Consider the following 22,847-nt stretch of genomic DNA (forward strand, 5'->3'; position numbering starts at 1 on the left):
TTCAAAGTCATAGTTGAGAAACAATCTGTCTTACCCTTCCAGGAAGATCAGATAACATGAAGAAAAAAATAGAAAGCAAGGCTACAAGTCTAAGGCAATGGGATAGAATTGGCTGGTAATAAAAACTAAAATTGCCTCAGATTTCACTTGCAGCTCTTATTCTTCAATCCCCTCGCCCATGATGATTTTTCAAGGACGCTTGGAATCTTTGATAAAATATTTAAAGCAAATGACAGGGATAATCCACTGTTAATCTGCTGCCAAAGCCTCCCCTTAAGTCTGACCCAGCAGCACTTTCAAGGTACATTAGCCCCAGTGGCATCCAATCAATAACAACCACCTTCCACATCCCAAAATTTAATTCTTATATCCTTACAATATCTATTTTTAAGTAAAGAGGAGGTCATACACTAAGAATTCCTCAACATCTTACATAACATTAGCCTGTGCACACTTCTAATACCTAAAGAATTAAAAAAACAGAACAAAAAAATAAACAAAAAGTTTTATACAAACTGAAGGGATAAAATTTGGGAATAATTCAGTATTTTCTTGATGTCTTTGAAATTTAACATTTCAAATAATTTTCAGAGTAATACATTACAATATATTAATTTTAAATACTTACTACATTTCTCAACTTGGTAAACCAAGAGTTTACTTTCTTTGATTTAAATGGAAACAAATCACCAATAAATTAACTCTTTGATCTCTGTTTGGCATTGATTGTAAATATTTTTTTCATGGTACTCTGAGAGCCTATGATAGAGATTCCTTTCTCAATTAAAAAATATAGGTACTAAATGTTACCTAAAAATATAGCTGTGACTTTGTTAATGCCCTTGTGTCAATGTCCTTCCTATTCATAGATGTCTCTGTAAGGGTGTGCTGGCAGAATTGGAGACACTGCTAAGTTGCCAGGAATTCTTGCTATGATACGTCCATAGGAAGTCTGGGCTTTGGTCCAAGGAACTAGAGCTGGGAAAGTCACTCCCTCCATTTCCAGAGGATTACTAAGAAACTACTCCATCCTGTAGCGTGTCCTTTTCTCACAACTACCCATAATGATAATATTTTCTTGGCATTATTCTTCTGATACTGTGTTCTACTGGCACTTCTCCAGCTCAGAGGAGAGAGAGGCTCCCAAGCCTGACAGGTACTTGCTGGGAGGGCCCCACAGAAATGTCTACAGGAGTTTCTCCTAAGGCTTTTAAAGGAGATTCCACCAGAGGTCAAAGTACCCTCCATCATCACAACTCTTTCAGAAGCAGCCACTTATATGAGATATAAGTCACACACCCTAGGAAGTGAGATGGCAGAATTATCAATTCTTGTTACAAACACAAAGTCATACCACAGTGAGAAATGGCAGAGTTGTATTAAGCTGATGGGTAATCTGGCAGCAAACAAACATATACTTACTGTCTTTTCAATCTAAGCTGTATAACTGTTCCCTCCTGTCTTCTATGCCAAACTTCTCAAAGACTTCATCTCCAAATGACTATCATTAGTAAAGCAGAAGGGGCAGTCTGTATCATCTTTCTTGAAGCCATTGTTGGAAGAAAAAGACAACATGAAAAAAGAGGAATTCAGCTCTTTTCAGTTAGCATTTTTATTGACTACCCAAGGGGTGCATGACTCTAGCAGATGCATAAGGTTATATCCAGCCCTAGTGGAACTGAAGGCATGTAGAGTAAAGCTTTCAAAATCAACAAGATGAATTCACTTTCAAACAAAACCACAGACGTAGGCTCCCTGAAGCCACTGCAAACTTTAAAAAACACTTATTACTCATACCTTCTAGCACATTCATATTTCCTAGTATTGTTTCCAAATATTCCTAGCATTCTCTGTAAATAGCTTTTCTTTCCTGGAATTTACCATTGACATTACTTTTTAAATTTGTTCCTAAATTTGCTTTCATCAGAATTTAAGATTTTTCTTCCCCTAAAGGATGTCAAAATTTATCATAGCTAAATTTAGAAGGATAATGGAACAGGTATATCCCCTTCTCAAAGCACTTTATATAATTACATTGAGGTTCATTTAGAACAACAAACAGAATTTGAGAGTGCCACATACTAACTGCAGTCAATTCTTCATACTTGTTCTAATTAAGATGAGGGGTCCTTACTAGCACAGCTGGTCTTGGCCACAACTGCTTTCCTCTGGCAAATGGAACATGAGATCATAATCTTTCTTATTAAATGTTCATAACATCAGATAATCTGCACTGCAATTAATTTCTATGAGGATAAGGGAGAGTTAACTGGAGACTTAACAGATATCGACTCTAAAGAAGTTCTGAGGCTTGGTAATAACACCAGAGGTGAGATTTTACATGGAAGCCTAGAAAAACACTTACTAGCATACTAAATAATAGCATATTAATAAAATAAATGTCTGTTGTATTAATCATCTTTATGGAAGTAGTTTTACCAGGTTTTATTGTTCAGATAATTGATATAACCTGATTGTAGAGTTAAGGTCTCAAAGCACATTTTGGGATTAAAACCAAACTCCCTAGCAAATAATAGCACAAATGAAAGGAATATCCAGGACCCTGGACCTCCTAGAATTAGATGTACCTCCTGGCTTTCTTACTCCTCTGATCCTGCAGGAGTTGTAGGAACTGTGTAAGAAACATGAAATATTATTTAAATTTGCTACAGGTCTGGAGAAGTTCTGCCTGTGGGCAAGATCAAGGTGCATTCCAAGGCTGAACCTTAGACAAAGGGCCCCAAATGACATCAGAAGAGAACGAAGACCCTAAGGAGTTTCTAGTCCCCACAATAAGTTCCACTGGACTGGGGCAGCAATGACAGAAGAGCTGGGAGGAAAAAAACCAGAGGAAGCAGGACTGCACACATGGTGGATCAGGTGCAATGGAAAGATCTGTGCTCAGTGGTGAGTTCACAGGGGCAGGGAATTGTGGTTTTTGTTAAATACTGGATATCCTAGTTTGGGGGCACATAATAAGTTGAGTGAATGAATGAATGAGTGAATGAGTTGGTAAGGCTATTGGATCCATTTTCTTTGTTTCTTTAATCCATTACTTCCCAAAGCTTGGTCTGGGATATCATTTTGGGTGGTAATAGTCTGTCACAAAGCCTAACTCAGGTTGACAAAGTTTTTCCATTCAATTTTCTACTAACAGGGGAAAAGAAGATCTCAATTTGATGTTAGTAGGTCTTTAACATCTCTCTAATGTTGTTTTAACAAGACAAAGATATGCTCTCAGGCACTGAGTCTCCAGGTAACATCATCGAGCTAGAACTATACATACTTTTTTCATTTTCATCCTATTAATTTTTATAGTTACCATCTATTTTAGAATAGAGTTTTTCTGAGTTGTGACAGTAATATAATATTTTCTTTTAAAATAATCTATTTACATCCCCAAATTGAGTTGTTTAAAAGCAAAACACTAAGTGAATAATAAAGGTCATGTGTATATAAGGCAAAAATGAGAGGATGATACTCAAATGAATTAAATTTGAGAGGCTCTGTTCTAATTGCCTTGGGTCTCACGTGGACCTTAGGTCTCATTGCTGTTGTAACTGTGGAGACTTGATGTCAACTTTAGATGGCATCACAGATGAGCCACAGATCTAGAAGCTACTCTCTGAATGCACTGGATGAGCTACAGGTCTAGAAGCCACTGCCTCGCCCAGCAAGTACAGTAACCTGAGACAGAAGTCCATCAAACAAATCCATATGTATTCTTCAGTCCCAACATGAACAACTTAAGTGCTAATACAAAACTCCACGTTCCATAATCTGCCATAAATGTTATACTCTTACTGACAGAGTTGCCTGTTAAGTGTCCCCTCTTATTGGTTCATTTGACTCTCTGCTATTAAGCTAATTTATAAATCAATCCTAAGCTAATTAATTAATGAGCTTAAGAAATGAGAGAAAATATGTTTAGAAGAAATCAAATATCAGCTAGAAATCCTGTTAAACATCAGAATCTCTTTTCAATAATTATACCTTAAATTCCGTAATAAGTAACTGATAGATCTCAAACTAAATTCAGCAACAACCTGCAGTCTCTAAATTGGGAGACTAAGGTTCTGGAACTAACCTGCAAAGCTGACATGAGCTGCTAACAGATGACATTAAATTTCTGACATTCAAAACTAGGGATAAAAAAGGGCTAAACCGGAGCTGAGGTTCCTTATGCGCTTGCTGATGGTTATGACACTGGATAGTCAATAAAAATACTGATTAACTAAAGAAGAGATTCAACGCTTTCTGTGTTTAACCAAGCACAACCTGACTGCCACAGAACAACACTATTAAAAAATAAAACAGTAAGATAAAATCCACACACTCAGTAGACAAAATGGGTTCTCCTTTACCCCATTTTAATAAAGGATTCCTTGGTCTGCAGGACTCCAGAAACAGGCATCAACATTGTTACTACTGTAATTTAAAAGGAAGAGAGAAAATGGTGAATTTATTATTCTTAATAATCCATATTACCTGATTCTTTTGTGTATCTGTCTTCCTTTAATTATATTGGCTCTTTGCCACTTCACAGTAATTAAGACTTAGACGCTGGGACCAAGAGGGAAATGGAAAAAAACTAAAATTCATTCATCAATCTAAACCAATCTCTCCTACCTCTCCCGTCATTATACAACCACCAAAGCTACTGCAACAACTTCCTTAATGGCTCAGAGCAACAAGAATACCTAATAACAGACATGCTCAAACTCCAGAATCACTGAAATATCTCCTTTTATTTAAAATAAGTCATCCTAATGTTGAAATGCTTCTAACCATAAAATTCTTTACCTCACATGGGTGCCATTGTTTAATACAATAACATTATAAATATACTTTGAGTTTCCTGGAAAAGTGACATGTAAATAAAGTTTTATTGCCATAACAACTCCCTTAATGATCCAGAAGAGGCAGTAAATAGCAAGCTGATGGATTCACAGATGGTACTGAATTAAGAAGTGTTGCAAACATCAGTAAAGGCAGGAAAAATTATGCAAAAAAAGACCTAACATGCTTCAAATACAAGCAAAACATTTTTAACTTCATGGGGGAAAGAAAATGACATTTTCTAGTGTACCCAAAATATACTGTCCAGCATAGATGCTACAACCAGCATGTAAAAACATGCCAGCCAGAATCATTTTCAGTTCTTCAGAATCAACTAACAGGCCAAACTGCTTTTAAAGGGGAGCTGGCAGTCAAATAACTATAAAGGTTGTAATAGACAGGGGGGGAACCTATGATTCATTAGAAACTACCAATGAGAAGTTCAGGTTTGTACATTTATAACTTTGAGAGAATACAACTTACCATTTAGGAAGCTTATCCCAAGTAAATGTGCTTCATCCTAAGCATTTTTATAAGCCTAAATTTGTCTCCCATTTAGGCAGAGCCATCTGTCAGGGCAGATTTTTCATATCGACCGAAACAGAAATGATGTCTTATGAGGGCTGTGCTTGGGGTTGCAGGTGGCTTCAAGTTTGTCCTGTACCACCCATGGTGTCTAATGGAGTATATCTGAGACATGTGGTTAGAAATACCATCTGCACTAGCGGTGATAGAACAAAGCAGACGTTGACACCACCACCACCACGCTTCTGTCTTCTATGCTTTAACCTGGGCCTTTTGGAAAACATAGACGTATTTTTAATGTATCAAATATATTTTGATATTAAAATATTATATTTCTCCTTGGCTCTCAATATACCTGCTGTTTGTTTCATTTGTTCAGGTGCTATCCAATAGTTGCTGAATATAAAGTCTTGATGAACACGGTATAGGGTTTATTTTTATTTTTTTGAAGTAGAGTCAGTTTATAACATTGTGTCAATTTCTGTTGTACGGCATAATGTTTTTCCTCATAGGTTACTACAAGATATTGAATATAGTTCCCTGTGCTATACAGAAGAAATTGTTTATCTAAAATATAGTAGTATCTGCAAATCTCCAACTCGGAGTTATCCCTTCCCCTCTCCTTTCCCCTCTGGTAACCACAAGTTTATTTTCTATGTCTGTGAGTCTGTTTCTATTTTTTAAATAAGTTCATTCATGTCATTTTTTTGTTTGTTTAGATTCCACATATAAGTGATATCACATGGTATTTTTCTTTCTCTTTCTGGCTTACTTCACTTAGAATTACAATCTCTAGGTCCATCCATGTTGCTGCAAATGGTATTATTTTATTCTTTTTATGGCTGAGTAGTATTCCATTATATACCACTGCTTCTTTATCCATCAACGCACATTTAGGTTGTTTCCATGTCTTGGCTATTGTAAATAGTGCTGCTGTGAACAATGGGTTGCATGTATCTTTTCAGGTTCTACTATTTCTTTTTTTTTCCCAGGAGCCAGGCCCATTCACCTGTTTCACCCAACTGAGTTCTCCAATCACTGAGGTCTGACACATGAGGTCTTATTTTAAGATGGGCCTTCAATGCCCTTGTTGATCTGAGTACATGCCTTTGGAACTTTATTATCTTGAGGAATCAGAAAATCACCTTACAAGTGATCAAAAAGAAAAATAACTTGACAGGAGAGAGATAAATTAGGAGTTTGGTATTGGCAGATACAATCTACTATTTATAAAATAGATAAACAAGATTCTAATGTATGGCACAGGGAACTACATTAGTTATCTTTTAATAACCTATAATGAAAAAGAATAGGTATATGTATTTGTATAACTGAATCAACATGCTGTACACCAGAAACTAACAACATTGTGAAAAAAAACCTGTACTTAAATTAAGAAAAATAATAATTTGATGTATCTATTGAGGTTAACTTCAATATCCCTGGGCCCTAAAAAGGGATCTAAATCCAGTCACTAAAAATAAGTTGATTAAACACAATAGTTTATTTCTCTCCATCAAAAAAGGAAAAAGACTAGAAGTCATTGAACCAGGTCTAGTATGGCATCCACAATTTCAAGCACCCAGGCTTCATCTACCTTGTTGCTTTGTCATCTTCAGCATGAAGTTTGGACATTGCAGTCCAAGATGGTTGCTTGCATTCTAACTGTCCACTGTGCAGCCCACTGGCCAAGAGATAGTCTTATGGCCACATTTAGCTGCAAACCTACTGGAAAATAAGGTCTTTATTCCAAACATCCATGTGCAAGGTTCTAGTATGTCTATAACTGAATAAGAAAGAGAGGGTAGATTCTGGAAGATGACTAGTTTAAATTAAGAATCATTTTAATATTTAAAGCTTGGTAATTTTAAAGATCCTTTTAACATTAGTTCTTGGTTAACAAAATAAACATTGATTCTCAACTGTTTATTCAACACAGTTTCTTTGAGCTTGGTACCTGAACAAAATTTCCTGATTTTTCTCAGCTTCTAAAGAATTCTGCTTCATGGTTTTACGACATGTGGTACTACAGGAATTTCTTTGTTTATAATATCACAAAATGCAAGGCGAAGTGAAAAATGTTCATGAAATGATAAAAAGTAAACTTGAAGTGTTCTCTTTTTTCTACAAAGGCCTTTACTTTTTTTTAAAGCTATAATTTTAGAACCAGTTAAAGTAATCACTTCAGGACAGACCCCTTTAAATATTTCAGTCACAGTAAAAATGTTTATGTCTCTTATATCACATTTTAAAAGTATGTAATTAATATAAATTCGTTGTGCTCTTTAATATAGTAAATCACATCAGGCAATCAACTATTCATTTAACCCTTAAGGGGGAGGAACTAGCTACTTTTTGCTTAGCAAGTGGCTCACTGTTAGCTGTCATTGTTAATCAGGGACATTAATAATTTCATCAGTTATTTAAATGTTGATGATTCCACACAAGTATCTCTTGCATATTTCTAGAAACTGAACAAATTATTGCAAATAACAGAAAGTCTAAATTTGGTGAAAAAATAACTAACTAGGGGATTAAGTGAAAGGAATATCCAACACTACAACAACTAGAAGGAATTTTCTTCAAGCATCACAGTAGAAAATTACAGTTCCTCTTCAAAGTTAACTTGAGCCTAACTCTAAAATTCACTTCAACTCTCTAAGTCATTCCCTGTACTTTACTGAAAAACCGTGCATTTGTAAATTTTTAACAATCATCTCAAACATTTATGATCAGCTTGAATAGAAACATATTTCTGTTTTTCTCTTTTTTTTTTTCATAGCAGACAATGAGGCAATTTGAAAATATCTCTAAGAAATACATCTAAATAGCAGGAAATCATGTGTAAACCTCAGGAAATACATTACAAATAGAGGAATTTTGATCTCTGATCTTTAACATGAGAGATGCAATGGCTCTGGTGAAGTAAGCATCAGCTATTGGAAGAAGCATGTAATGAAATTTTACTCTCCAATCACAGTGGAACCCAGAATAACCACGTAACTGCTAGGCTGAAGGGAGGTGAATAACTCATGCCTGGGGTAAGATTTCTATGCTCCACAACAGCAATTCACACCCCTCAGACATGGTCTTCCAGACATCTTCCTGATTAAAACAAAAGAACCTGCAAGATTCATTTTTGATTTGTCAACATCTATAGGGCTGTTTAGATCCAACAATTAGCAAATAGTGTCTAGTAGTCTGAAGCATCCAAAGCATCAGTCCATAGTCCAACTTCTCTGTATTTAAATAATTGTCTAAAACCAATTCCAACTAAGAAGTCAATGACCCTAAATCAACACAATTTAAGGTGCACATAGATTGGCCTAAATGAAGGCACAAGCCTTACACTGCTTCTGAGAAAGTAGAAGAATGAGATAAATGCATTTTTTTTCTTAATCCTTTACCCAGAGTTACTGTTTCTCACGTCCAAAGAGTGTGTCTTCTTTACAAGGGAAAGCAATGACTATGTTTATGCCACAGTGAACAAAAAGGTGGGCACTTTCAAGCAGTGCTCTACAACTTATCGTTGTCCTTTTCAGGGCTCAGAGAAATAAAATTTATTAACAACTGTCAAGTATAATTCCCTTCCCCCCACGTCTTTCTCTCAGACACACACACAGCACACATAAATACTCCCTATTCCCTCACAGTTCAGTAAACACTAAAAAGCCATAATGATTCAAAGACAGAAAATTCTGTGTCTCTGGATATCAACCTAAAATCAGAATATAAAGCTTTTCCCTACTTCCTCTGTAACAGAAACTAGCAAAGAGAGCAGGCTTTAACTTCAATTTTAATTCTAGTTCTGTGCAACTTTGAGCATAAAGCCTCTCTGAACTTCCATTTCCCTAGACTTAAAATTAGGATAATGCCTAACTTACCCACATGTAGATAAGGACTAGATGCAGTATCTTTAGGAGACTATCACACAGTCTCTAGCACATAATATGACTTCACTGACAGAAGTCTCTACTCCTTCCTTAAGTGTGAACCAAGATTCCTGGCACCATTGTAAACTCTGGGATGAACATTCCTTTGTACACTTAGGGTAAGACTAATCAACCAAATTAAACAGACTTTTGAAGTACTAAATGGTATTATCTGCTCTTTTTTTTTTTTCCAGAATCCATTTGAAAAGCAAACCACACAGGCACTTCAGAAGTATCCAACATTCATGAAGCAAGATGAAAGTTGTCAACTCCTTCATTATGGACAGAGAAACCTAATACTTTCTACAGCCTTGAAAAACAGTACCTAGTATCTCCAATAATCCAGACCAAAATTCTTCCTCTTCGTGCCCCATGGCAGAGATTAAAGTGCCTGGAAATTCCTGTTTCCCTGGAGCAGCCCTTAACCAATGAGTGCCCAAGGGATGGGGGAATATGGTCATACCAGCTCCCCTGTCCTGAACCAGACACTCCAGGGTGTGACCTGTGTTGTCTCCAGGGCCTTCTCCCTAAAAGACTCATCCTGCTACTGTCCTGAGACTTTGCTTGATATCATGTCCTTGCTGGGCTTGCTTCCTTTCTGGTCCTGCCTTTCCAACCTCCTATCAGGTTTCCCGAGCAAACTTCCGAATAAATCACATTCATAGAAACAAATCCTTTCAAAGTCAGCTTCTAGGGAGCCCAGCCTAAAAAGGACATCCATTCTGGGACACCTCTGGGCCAAAACAGGGGGCTGTGCCCATTCATTCAAGGGAACGGTAATAACTATCTAGTGACAGATATGAACAATCCACAGACAGGTAACAGAGTCCAGCTGGCCTCACTCACATGTGATAAGAATCATAAAACTGACCTATACCTGTATTTACTCTATGCCAGGCACAACTCAATGTTTTACCCACATTAACCAATTTAATCTCACAACAACTTCATGAAAGGTGGGTATTATATATTATATATATATATTTTTTTAAACCAAAGAGGTTAAGTGACTTGCCCAAGTTTACACAGCTATTAAGTGGCAGACCTGGAATTCAGGCCTTCAGAGGATATGCTTTAACCTCCAGGCCAGACATCCTCTTAGCTAAGTACATTAATTTGGCCATTTGATGGAAAACAGATCCTATTTAATAATTTCCAACGGGGTCAGTAGTATTTTAAAGGTGAAAAACTTATTAGCAGAATATTTAAGCTATAATTTAAATTTTATTTTAATATGACATCTTTATAAACTTGCATCCTAAAATTACTTACACGCACATGAGTATGACTTCCTTTTTCTTTAACTGCATAACGAATTTTCCAAATTGACTCTTAATTTTTGTTTTCGAGGTACATATCTGCTCCTTACTTTTCTACTAGATTAAATGACTAGAACTACTTAATTTTTAGTTCCCAATAAAATGTTGTAATATCCATAATATACTATGGGCAATACTTGACATCCTGGGTGAAAAGATTTCACTTCAATAAATATAATGATATTGCCTCAACTCAAAAGGTATCTTTGAGGAGATTTTGTATTCTGTTAATCAGTGACATCCTAGGGGAAAGAATGTAACGTTTTTCTGAAAACATCTTGGTAATAAAATGCCATGAAATAAAGAATCCAGATACATCACAAAAGTCCTATGTCATCATTGTAAATGTTTGGACTGTTATCATTTAGTATTGCCTCAGAAGAAACTGACAATTTTATAATGTAACAGTACCGAGCATCTTCAGACAAAAGTGCAGGACTTAGGTCTAAAGAGCACACCAAGTGTGCGTGTCAGGTGAGTCATCTATGTCCAAAATCCACAGCTAAAATCACCATGAAGAAGTAGATGGCATAAATCCAGCCGTTCTTATTCCTATACTCATTTGTCAGGAATTGCAAGGAAACAGAATGATAAAAATGAGAGGAAAAGTAAGAAAAATGCCAAAGACAAACCAGCAAAGCATAGTTGTATGAAATGCTACTTTATTACAACAGTTCCAAATCCAAGGAGGGCAGCACATCCCTTGGGTGCATCTGGAGGTAATAAGGATAGTTGTGATTAAGTATTTAGATGTGGGTGTGTATAATTTTACTGTTGATTGCGTTTCTCTTATTTCTCCTTTATAACAGAGTAAGAACATTATATTAATTTTTGAAGCTATAAATTTTAACATATTAATAAGTGAGTCATTACAAACTGTTTATTTTAAAAAGGAAGACATTTTCTGATAGAACTGAGAACCTCTGCTTTATAATAATCACAAGTGCAGAAAACACTCCACAAAATGACCAGTTTCTACAAAATTGGATGGAACTGTAGTGGCGTCATCCAAGGACATCTGTCTGGTGCATGAATTTCCTTTGCAACGTCCCCAGTCACGTGTCCTCTCCCTGACCACCTCTTTGATTCCAATGTTTAAAATAAAAGGCTCAAGTCTTTAACTTCTCAGTTGAGAATTTTCAGCTTCCTCTTTGCCATATATAAATTAGCATGTGCATCAGAACATGTTGCTGGATGATGGGGAACATATTAAAAGGCTTTTGCTGGAAACAGAATATACATTAAAATCTGAACATTAAACCAGTCAACTACAGGGGGTTTTTTAGCTTAAGAGAAGAATCTTTTCCTCATTTCTCAGATAAATGTGCAAAAATAGCTCCTAGGCATCTCAGACCAGTGGACAAATGCAGCTTTTACATGGTAACGTTCCCTCTGCATTCTCTATGGACTCAGCCTACTATTAATAACACCTAATAGGCTATATATTTGCTGCTATTTTTAAAAGATCCTTATAAAAATATGACAGTTGAAAGATAATTTATTCATTACATGATATACATATAAATAGATATATCTATATATATAAAAATATATGCATACACACACACACACACACACACACACACACATTGTCCTACACTATTCATTAGCTCTCAGCATTGCATAGTGGTAAATGGTCCAAGTTCCAAGTGAGAACCAATGCTTTATCCTTGCACTTCACTTTAGATTTCCATGAAGAGTTCACAGTGATTGCTGCTGCCTTCCATGCTGTTCTCTTCTGGAAACCTGTGCCTTGTTCTGTTCCTGGGGCTTATTTCATTTTCTTGTGTCTATGGGAACCTCCCTTTCCAGCGTCTCCTCCACTCTCCATCTCCTTTCCACCCTCCCTCTTTTCTCCACCCCTTTTTCCTGGCCAGAGTCTGGGCCTGAGGTATATTTATTATTAATGGGTTCGCGTTTATTTGTTGTCTTCAGGAAAATATGTTACGTAGATTCGAGTAGAATGTCACAACTCTGTCATTTTTAAAACTGTTTAAGTGAAAGAAAAATTCCTCTTTTCAGTTATCACCTCCTGCCTTGAAAAAACATTCCTGTCCACTAAAGCAACACCAAAGAACACGCTGTCGGTGGCCACACCAGAACCAACAGCATGAGAATCTCTGTGTGACACATGCAGGCTGTGTCTTCCTCAGAGTGATTTCGGCCAGTGGCCCATATGCCCACAGCAAATGCTTCCTGTAGTAACTCTCCCTATTAGCTAATCTCTCCCTCACCATGTACCACACCCTCAAAGACACCTCTTTTTTAAACTCAACAACTATTGGGGCCTCCTCACTCTACTTGCCATGAGGATTTTGTTAAGTTCTACAGATTTGGGATTTTTTTTTTATTTGCGAATTGTGTAAATATTTAGTGTGAAGAAAAAGGTAAATTCCCCACAACACACAAATTTCAAATATCCACCGAAATCTAGTAACTTGCTATTAAACAGCAATTTCACTGCAAACTATGCTGATTTAAAGATGAATTTGAAGCAAAGAAAGAGATCAATGTGAGGTAATTTTCCACATGAGGTCATCAAGAAAGAACACTTCATTTTCTGAGACTCTGGACAAAATGACTATGTAAGTCTGGACTAGAAAATACAATGGAATTTTAGACTATTCAAAACAGAAGAGATCAGATAACTGTAAGGAGAGAGATTCTGGACTGAAGGTGGCTAAGATTCCTTCTACGTTTTTTCTGCATCCTGAACAGACTCTGACAGGCCCATAAAGCCTCAGAGGCCACAGGGAAGGACTTGATGCATTTCTTTAGTTTTAGGGGGGAAAAAAGAAATTGAAAGCTCAAATTATGGTGAAACTGGTCAATTCGAGCTCAGATTTGAATTTGCCCATGTCTCACGGGAGTGGCCTACTATTTCACTGTGGCACCACCCAATTCTCCTTTCTTCTCAGCTCTTTTCTTTGCTCCTCATGCCCAACCTCTCAGGTAAAGCAGAGCAGAGATGGTGGCTTTCTTCTTACATGAGAACCTCTTAAAGTTATGCTCTGAATAATGGTTACTATTAGTAAAGGAACAGCGGGTTCTGTGTATAGATGTTCTAGTCGGGTATACACAGAAGGCTGAGAGCATTTTTCTCTGAGTACTGAGAGATCCACTCACCACCCCTTTCCAAATGGAACTGAGGACAAAGCTTAGAAAGTTAATAGTTTCCAGAATTTAGAAAAGGAAAAGCAAAAAGGAGAAGATGCAAGCAGCCAAAGAGAGATCAGATTCCCATCTGTGACAGACTTTGCATTAGCTAAAAGGCAAATTAATGGGAATGATAAAAAATTTATACCATCTTGTAGAATCTGTGCAATTATTTAAGAACAACACTATTTTCTTTCTGCTCATGGGCTGTGTCTCTATAGCTTTCCAAAGACAGAGGGCTTAATGAAAGGATACCATTTTGTAATATACATTATACTATTTTTCTTCACTATGGCATTCTCTTATATTAACACTATAAATTAATAAGTCTTTGTTTCAAAAAAAGTATGCCAAGAGTTTATCAAATTGTAAGAAAACAATGAAGTAAAAGGCATGCCTCTACCCTCAAGAAACTTATGATCTAGTTGGATGGAAAAATCAATGCATGCTTGAAGAGTTCAAAAGAAGGCAAGATCACACCATTATTCAAGTAAATACTTAATTAAAATATACTATATATAAGACACTATAATAAGTACCTTTTCAGCTGTCCCTGCTCTCTAAAAGTTTCTGATCTAGTGAGACAGAAAAGATATATATACAGATAACACTAAGAGTAAGTAAATTATAAGAAATTGCTAATATATAGTAGTTCAAACAAAAAGCTATAAACATTGAAATAGTTTCTTCCCCTCTCTTCCCAAGGAGAATTTGTTTACAAAGAGAAGATTAAGTTTCTCTCTTTCTCTTCCTCTCTTAGGAATAGAGGGTTCAACATTTACATAAGTTCTCAGATTCAAGTTTTTGCAGTTGCTCACCTACAGGTCAGACCCCAGTATATGTTGGGTGACTTCTGACTTTCATCCCCCAAGAAGGGGAAACTGTTAAGGAAAGGGAAACCAGCATAGTTATTGCTATAAGTAATAATAATCTGTCCTTGCCTCAGAAAGTAAATACTATTATTGTGTTTACTAATAAATACAGATATTTAAAACCCATTCGTGGCATAATTACACATTCTACAAATACTAAAAAGATGTTGAGAGAATATTATGAATGACAGTTCCAATCAAAACTGACAACTTAAGTGGACAATTTCCTTGAAAGACACAAACTACTAAAGCTTTCAAAAAGAAACAGATAACCTGAATAGCTCCATAGCTAGTAAATTAGATGAATTTGCCAAAACTTTCCCACAAACAAAACTCAAGGCACAGATGACTTCACTGGTGAATTCTAACATTAAAGAAAAAATAAAATGAATTCTACACAAACTCTTCTAAAAAAAAACTGAGGAGGAGAAAGTACTTCCCAACTAATTATAAAGGCCAACATTTCCCTGATATCAAACCAGACAAAAGTATTACAAGAAAAAAAAAAAAAACTACAGACCAGTATGCCTCATGAGCATAGATGCAAAAGTTTGAAACAGTATTTTAGCATATCAAATCCAACAACATACAAAAATCAATACATCAAGTGTGGCTCTCCCCAGGAATACAAAGTTGTTTTGACATTTTAAAAAAGCAAACAGTATAATTCACTATATTAATAAACTCAAAGAGAAAACCCATATGATAATTTCAATGGCTGCCCAAAAAGCATCTGACCAAAATCCAACAAGTTTCTCCTGATAAAAAATAAAAAGAAACTCCCTCAACTTGATATATGGGAGAGAAAGAAAGAGAGAAAGAGAGGGAGGAAGGGAGGAAGACAGAAAAATAGAAAGAGAAAGAAAGAGAAAGAAAAAGAGAGAAAGAAAGAAACGACTTTACAGCTAACATCATAATGATGAAAAACTAAATGCTTTCCCCCTATGACCAGGATTAATACAAGATGTTCACTCTCATGATTTTTATTTAGTATTTTGCTGAAAGTTCATGTCAGCACAATAAAAAAAGAAAAGGCATCTAGAGTGAGTGGAAAGGAAGAAGCAAAATTGTTTTTATTCACAGATTACGTAATTGTCTATGAAGAAAATCCAATAAATCTACAGAAAAACTATGAGATCTAATATATGAATTTAGCAAAGTTTTAGGATACAACATCAAAATACAAAAATCTATTGTCTTCATATATTCTCAACAAGAGCAAAACGAAATTTAAAGAGAATAATAGTACAAACAACAACCTCAAAAATACAGAATATTTAGATATAAATCTGAGAAGAGAAGAGCAAGACCTGAATACTGAAAGCTGTAATGCAATGCTGAGAGATATTAAAAATCCGTTTAGTCCGTTAGAAGACTCAGTGTTGTTAAGAATTCTCCCCAAATTGCTCTAGAGATTTAACACAACCCAATCAAAATACCAGCAGAAATTTGTTATAGAAATTGACAAACTAAATCTGAAACTCACAGCAAAATGCAAAGGACTTACAATAGCCAAAACAACTTGGAAAAAGAGGAAAAAAGTTAAACGACCAACACTGTCTGATTTCAAGACTTAACATAAGATTACCATATTCAAGACAATATAGCATTGGTATAAAAATAGAGACACATAGATCAACGGAATAAAATAGCAAGTCCAAAAATAGACCCACACTCCCAAGGAAAACTACTATGGGAGGAGGAAAGGTAATTCAATCCAGAAAGCAAAATCTTTCAGTCAATGGTACTGCAACAATTGGATACCCATATGCAAAATAAGGAACTTCATTTCACACCTTGTACATACAATATCACAAAATTAACTAGAAATTAGTCAAAGGCCTAAATGTAGAAAATGTAGAATCTAAAACTGTAAAACTTGTAGAAGAAAACATAGGATAAAATCTTTGCAAACTTGGGTCAGGCAAAAATTTCACAGCTACAACCATCAACAAAAACATGATACATAAAATGTTTTTAAATTGATATATTGGACCTTATCAAAATTAAAACTTTCACTCTTCGAAATACGATTTTAAAAGAATGAAAAGACAAACTACATACTGGGGAGAACCATTTGCAATTCATATATCTGATCAAGGACTTGATTCAGAACAAATAAAGAACCCTCAAAACTCAACAGAAGTTTTTTAATCTGATTTAAAAAAAAAAAAAAAGTGGGCAAAAGATTTGAACAGACACTTGACCAGAAAAGATATATGGATGGCAAATAAGCATATGTAAAGATGCTCAACATCATTTATCTTTAGAGAAATGCAAATTAAAACCATGAGATATCACTAGACACCTATTAGAGTGGCTAAAATTTAAGACTGACCAAACCAACTGTTGATGAGGACGTGGAGGAGCTGGAACTCTCACGCGTTGCTGGTGGGAATGAAAAATGTTAAAACCGCTTTGGAAAACAGTTTGATAATGTCTTAAAAAGTTAAACACACTTACCATATTATCCAATCATTTCATTACCAGGCATTTAGCCAAAAGAACTGAAAGCTTATGTCTATACAAAGGTGTGTATCTGAATGTCCACAGCAGCTATATTTACAACAGCTAAAATCTGGACACAACCCAATGTCCATCAAAAAGTGAATGAACAAACAAGCTGTTGGATATCCATACAATAGAATACCACTTGCAATAAAGAGAAATAAATGATTGATATGCAATGTGGATGAATCTCAAATAATCATGCTAAGTGAAAGAAGCCAGAAAAAAAAAAAAGGAAAAAAAAATATCTTCTTAGCAGCCAATAAGGGGGAAAAACAGCTACTAAGTAAAATTCCAAAGTATTTATTATAAATGCAAACATTTCAATCACATAGTTATTTTATATAAACATGCAAAATAAGCTGGTTGATTTTTTAACAACATCCTCTAGTAAAAAAAAAAAAAAAAAGTAAAAACAGAACATGATTCCTTCTAGCTGTAAAGCAGTCCAGGGTCTTATCCAGAGTTAAAGATATAGATAGTTCTTACTACTTGACTAATAGACTTGAAAGTTCTCCAGACCTTGGAAATACAACTGATCATTTATCACTTATATTGCAACAGCAATTTGACTCAGATTTGAATAAACACGTTAACTTCTTGTTTATACAAACATTTTGCCTCCCTTTTTGAGACTTCTAATTTCAAGAGGTTTGATATAATCTACAAGGACAGCCGTGGTCATGTTTCAGCAAGAGCTCTTTACTCAATTTGTGAGCTGCATCAGAGTCTTACGAGGAGCTGATTAAACAGGCAGATACATGGGTCCCATGCGAGCGATACTGCAGTAAGCAGAATTTTAAGATGTCCCCCATGATATCTATGCCCTGGTGTTACTCCCATAATTATGTTACGTGACAAAAGGGATTCTGCACATGTTATTAAGGTTACTACTCAGTTAACTTTAAGACAGATTATCCAAAAGGGCTTAACCAAATCACATAAGCCGTTTAAAAGCAGGAAGTTTCTCTGGCTAGTTGCAGAAGGAAAAGTCAGACAGATTTGTATATGACAGAGGTTGACAGAGGTTCTCTGGCACTGAGATGAAAGGGGCCATATGGCAAGGGCCTGAGAGCTTTAAGGGCTAAGAACAGTCACTAGTCAACAGCAAGACAAAGGGGCCTCAGTCCCACAACCACAAGGGAGTCACTTCTACTAACAACTGGAGGGAGCTTGGAAGTAGATTGTTCCCTTCAGCTTTCAGCTAAGAGCCCAGTCCAGCTGACACCTTGATTTCAACCTTGCAAGACCCTAAGTAGAGAACTCAGGCGAACTACTTCTGACTATAGAACTGTGACATAAGAAATAGGTATTGTTTTATGCTGCTTGATTTGATAATTTGTCATGCAGCAACAGATAATGAATACATCTTTTGAATCAACATCTCTGGAAAGTGGTATCGAAGAATTTAAATATTTATCAACCTCACAATTCATTTTTATACCAAGTAAAAGACCAGTTGAACTAGAAAAACATGATCACCGAAATGAAACATTGTATTTCTGAACTTGTCTCTTAAAGCTTGAGAGTCCAAACCCATTTAAAATTTGAATATAGTTCTTCGTTAATTCCTTGTTAATGACATTTCTCCTTATCACTATGATGAAGGAAACTCTTAAGGTCATTAAATACATCTTCCAGCCTCCAAGCAAGGCAGAATTATGTTCTGGTCAAAATTCATTCATTTTTTTTTTTTAGAAGCTCTTTAGTAAATATGTTTACGCTCAATAATATGATCTAGTGCACAATACCACTTTCTAGTCTGCACATTCTTCCTTTAAAGGCACTCTAAATTCCCTTCAATGTCATTTAAGTCAATTTTCTCTTTACAGACCTTGGAAAAGATAGTTAACAGCTGGCCGTGTTTCTTTTATGTTACATCTTTCATTTCCTATGAGGACTGCTGAGTAGCAATGTGCCCATTCCTAGGAGGTCAATTGTGATTGGTCTGGATTGAGGCTCTATATATTCTTTGCTGATAACTGCATAAAAAGTGGGCATGCAATCCAGCTCTGACCAAAAAGACCTAAAATAAAGCCGGCTGAACGATTGTGGAAAGGATTTTCCTCCTTGGTAAAAAGGGAGATGCACAAAAACATTCACCACTTGTTCCCTACTAAAAATCACACACACACACATATACACACAAATTATGCAGATGCTAAATCAATGTGGTACTCATGTCAGAATTCCTTTGCTCAGCATGAGCTCCATATTAGCATCAGAAAGGTTGGACCACATGTGTATATAACACAACCAGAAACACAAACAGATTGGAACTGCTGGAGTCATCCTGTGCTGACTATGAGAGATGTCCCTGATGTCCTGATGATCCAGATGGGAGATATGAAGTCCCTGAAGACTGATGAGCTGCCAGACTGACTCTGGAACCCCAAAATGCCCCATGAAGTGAGATTTAAAATGGCCTTCTTATGGAAGCCATTTTTAGTTGAGTTGTTTTGTTTTGTTTTGTTTTTTTGATGCTTCCTTATAATCATGTAGTCTAAGCCATTTTCTTATCAAGCAACGTCCCCAGAAAGTTGATAAGAATACTTGGTATGTAGTAGTTATCTGTATTTCCTCTTTTTGGCTGTTCCTTGAACCATAAATCCCAAAGATCCTTTCAGGACCAGCAAAGGTGGCCCTCTGCCAGGTGAGACACCAGACACAGGCAGTCTAGAGGAGGTGGTGAATGCCACCTCTCTGCCTCTTAAAATTTCCCCAGATCCAGCAGGCACCACTGCTGAGCTCAGACTCAAGTTCCCTACAAACACTTTCTGAAAGTGGCTTCAAAATAGGCCTTTAGGAAACAGTAAGTCAGAGCAAACTTGGACTTCACCTAGAAGAGAATAACTCTGGTAGGATGGACCCCAACCCTGTGAGTAAAGGAACTGCCTCCATTTCTCTGGGGGTACCAAGGTAGGGAGCCTGACAGCTCAACCCCTTGTTGACTATTCCCTGCCTACTCCAGAAGCTGTTCCCAGATGTCTCCCAGCAGGAAAACCAGGCTTCCAAGCAAAAGAGATATTCCACTTCATTTTTTTGGCCAACTTCAGTGAACATAAGAGTGGAATACACATGTCAAGCACATAGTAAATGCTCACTAACTCTTTCTGTGATTCATGAATAAAATGTGATGAGAAAATTTTATAATTAGAGTACTTGGTATTTCCTTTCAAAAATTACAGTTTTCCTGCTCTCTGCATCTCTTTCCGATTTACTCTGAAACACTTAGTGGGGTTTGTAGAGATTGGAAGGAAGGTGGATCTGAAAGGCATCACTATGGCAGGCCCACTGGTAAGGTGCAAACAGCCTAAGAAAGTGCAACTGACCTTGGTGAACTTGCCATGGTCCAGAGTCTTGTTCTCAACTCTGCCAGCTCAGAATCCAGCTTTTTTTTGGCACACCACACCTGTAGATTCTGAGCTATGTGAAAAATACTACTGACACGTGGATCTAAACACTCACACTGATATAACCAGTACATTCTCTGTAATAGGCAAATCTATGAAAGGCCAAATAATAAAATCAAATGTAGTTGAATAGGCATGAAATCAGAACAAGGAGAATTTATTGATGATTCAAAATTTTAGAGACACAAGCATCCATCACGTGGTGGGATAGTCACAAGAACTGAAGTTTCCATGCCAGCCTTCTCGAGCAGTTCTTAGCCAGACCCCTCCAAAGTTTCTTTCTCAGACTCTGCCTTTTCCCTCTGTAGGTTTCAGTCTGAGCAATCATCTCCTTTCTAACACGCATGTTATTAATCTTTAAATATTTGGATTCTTCAGTTAGCTTATAGTTAAGTCTTACCAAATCTGGAAGAGTCATTCTGATAAGTTTGTATCTCCGCTTTATGTTGATTTTATACTTTCACTTGGGGGCCAACACTGTCTGCAAGTTTTGGAGTTTAAATGATAATGTGACTTCTAAAATTTTTCTTAAATTTCTTTTTTGGGGAAATAATTAGGATTATTTATTTTAATGGAGGTACTGGGGATTGAACACAGGACCTTGTGCATGCCAAGTGCACACTCTACCACTGAGCTATACCCCTCCCACTGTGTACAAGTCTTTTGCATAACACCTCATTGTTACTTCCTGAATGCCTCCTAAATTTCAGAAGGAATCATGCACATGTCAAACTGAGGTGGCACTCACATCAATATTCCTTTGCTTAATCCATGCTCCAGCATCATCAGTCTCAGAGAGGTCGGGCCACACATGCGTGTAATACAGGCAGGAAAAGAACTCCAGACATAATTTTTACAACAGAACACATGACAGGGAATCCTGGAACCGTCCATGACCACTATTCCCCTGACACTCACCCCTATGTTTTTCCAGTTAATCCTTAAAAAATACTCCCACTCCCACCCCAACTGCATAGAATTCCTGGGCTATTGGAGATCTCTCAGCCCTCCCTAATCCACCTGTCCTCCACATGGCCACCTGGACACACATGTGAGGATACCACAGATGCACGTGCCAGAAGTCTTGCTCAATACATTATCGATTCCCTTTATTCTCTGAGAGAAAAATTAAAGCAGCCTATTTGATTTCAGTTTACATGTAGCAATGACAGGACTTTCTATCGTTGAGTGCATTATGAAACCTTTTTGGCTGTAATGACATATGCACTTGGGCACCTAAATGCACCACCACCCACCCCCACTAAAAGAAACAAAACAAAACAGGCTTTCTCAAAAACACGAAAAAGTTTTGTTTCAAAGTCTCACTGTTATACAAACATAAGATATAACCTCCTGAAAGAAACATTAAAAAGGCCATTGAGCCCTCCAGTGGCAAAATTATGAAAATGTTTTGATACACATCCAAACACCCTGGAGGACTCTCTTGAAGACAGATGAAAACAGAACAAAGTTGAGTCAGTTTGGGGGTTTGGGGTTTTCAAGTTTCTGGAATTTCTGTAAGCCCCATCAGCCCAGTGAATGATGGGACCATTATCCAAGCACTCCTTTTTTAGGAAAAACTCTCTTCCAGGTCATGCTCGTGATATAAAAGTCCTCATCGGTTTATTTACTGTGTTTCAAGGTTTATTTTCACAGCTGTAGGTTTTAATAGAGTTTAAATAAAGGTGTTGTCACAGACATCTGGTGAGTCTAATTCTAGATTTGAATTACGAGACTTGTGAAAATCAAACATAAAATGCAACCAGTAGTCATGCATAGAAGTCTGTAACCAAAGACCAAATGTTTCAGTTCAGAGACTATCTGTCTTGGGCTAAAGAGGTTTCAGTGATTTTGCTAGTTATTTTCTCTTGCCATCGGCATTTTCCTGCATTGACATACAGAGACTCTTGGGTACCTGTCTACACACACACACAAACACACACACACACACATTCTCTCTCTCTCTCTCTCTCTCTCTCTCCTTTCTTCATATTAAGGGGCACATACTGGAAAACATCCTAGGAGGATATTTTATACTATAAATATCATCTATCATATTTTATTCTGAACCAACCAGCTATTTCTTTTTTTTCTTTGTCTTTTTTTGGCATTGTGTTCTCATATACAGATTCTTGGTCAGGTTTCACAAATCCAAGGAGGTGCTATAACATAATATTATACATTTTAAATGATCAAAATAAATAATAAAAGTGAAACAGTTTGAAAAATCAAAATGGTTACATTTATTTCCATGAATTGCAAACCTTAAAACATAATTTCAGA

The 22,847-nt window shown here is 36.5% G+C and overlaps 1 protein-coding gene and 1 long non-coding RNA gene across 16 annotated transcripts in view; one reads left to right on the forward strand and one right to left on the reverse strand.

Annotated features, from left to right (window-relative positions):
* Nucleotides 1-9,702, forward strand: part of LOC116662525 — a 49,923-nt gene extending 40,221 nt beyond the window's left edge. Inside the window, exons 4-5 of the long non-coding RNA XR_004318494.1 lie at nt 2,673-2,907; nt 9,491-9,702. This is a non-coding gene — a long non-coding RNA (uncharacterized LOC116662525). The remainder of the gene's footprint in view (nt 1-2,672; nt 2,908-9,490) is intronic.
* Nucleotides 1-22,847, reverse strand: part of MCTP1 (multiple C2 and transmembrane domain containing 1) — a 482,756-nt gene that overhangs the window by 422,329 nt on the left and 37,580 nt on the right. Inside the window, exon 1 of one of the 15 annotated variants that reach the window (XM_032476214.1) lies at nt 1,423-1,441. The exons of the other annotated variants lie outside the window; for them this stretch is intronic. The gene's annotated coding sequence lies outside the window, so the exon portion shown is untranslated. Of the gene's footprint in view, nt 1-1,422; nt 1,442-22,847 lie in introns of those variants that run through there. 15 annotated transcript variants of the gene reach the window in all.

This window comes from Camelus ferus, chromosome 3, assembly GCF_009834535.1.
Source record: "Camelus ferus isolate YT-003-E chromosome 3, BCGSAC_Cfer_1.0, whole genome shotgun sequence".
NCBI classification, from domain to species: Eukaryota; Metazoa; Chordata; class Mammalia; order Artiodactyla; family Camelidae; genus Camelus; species Camelus ferus.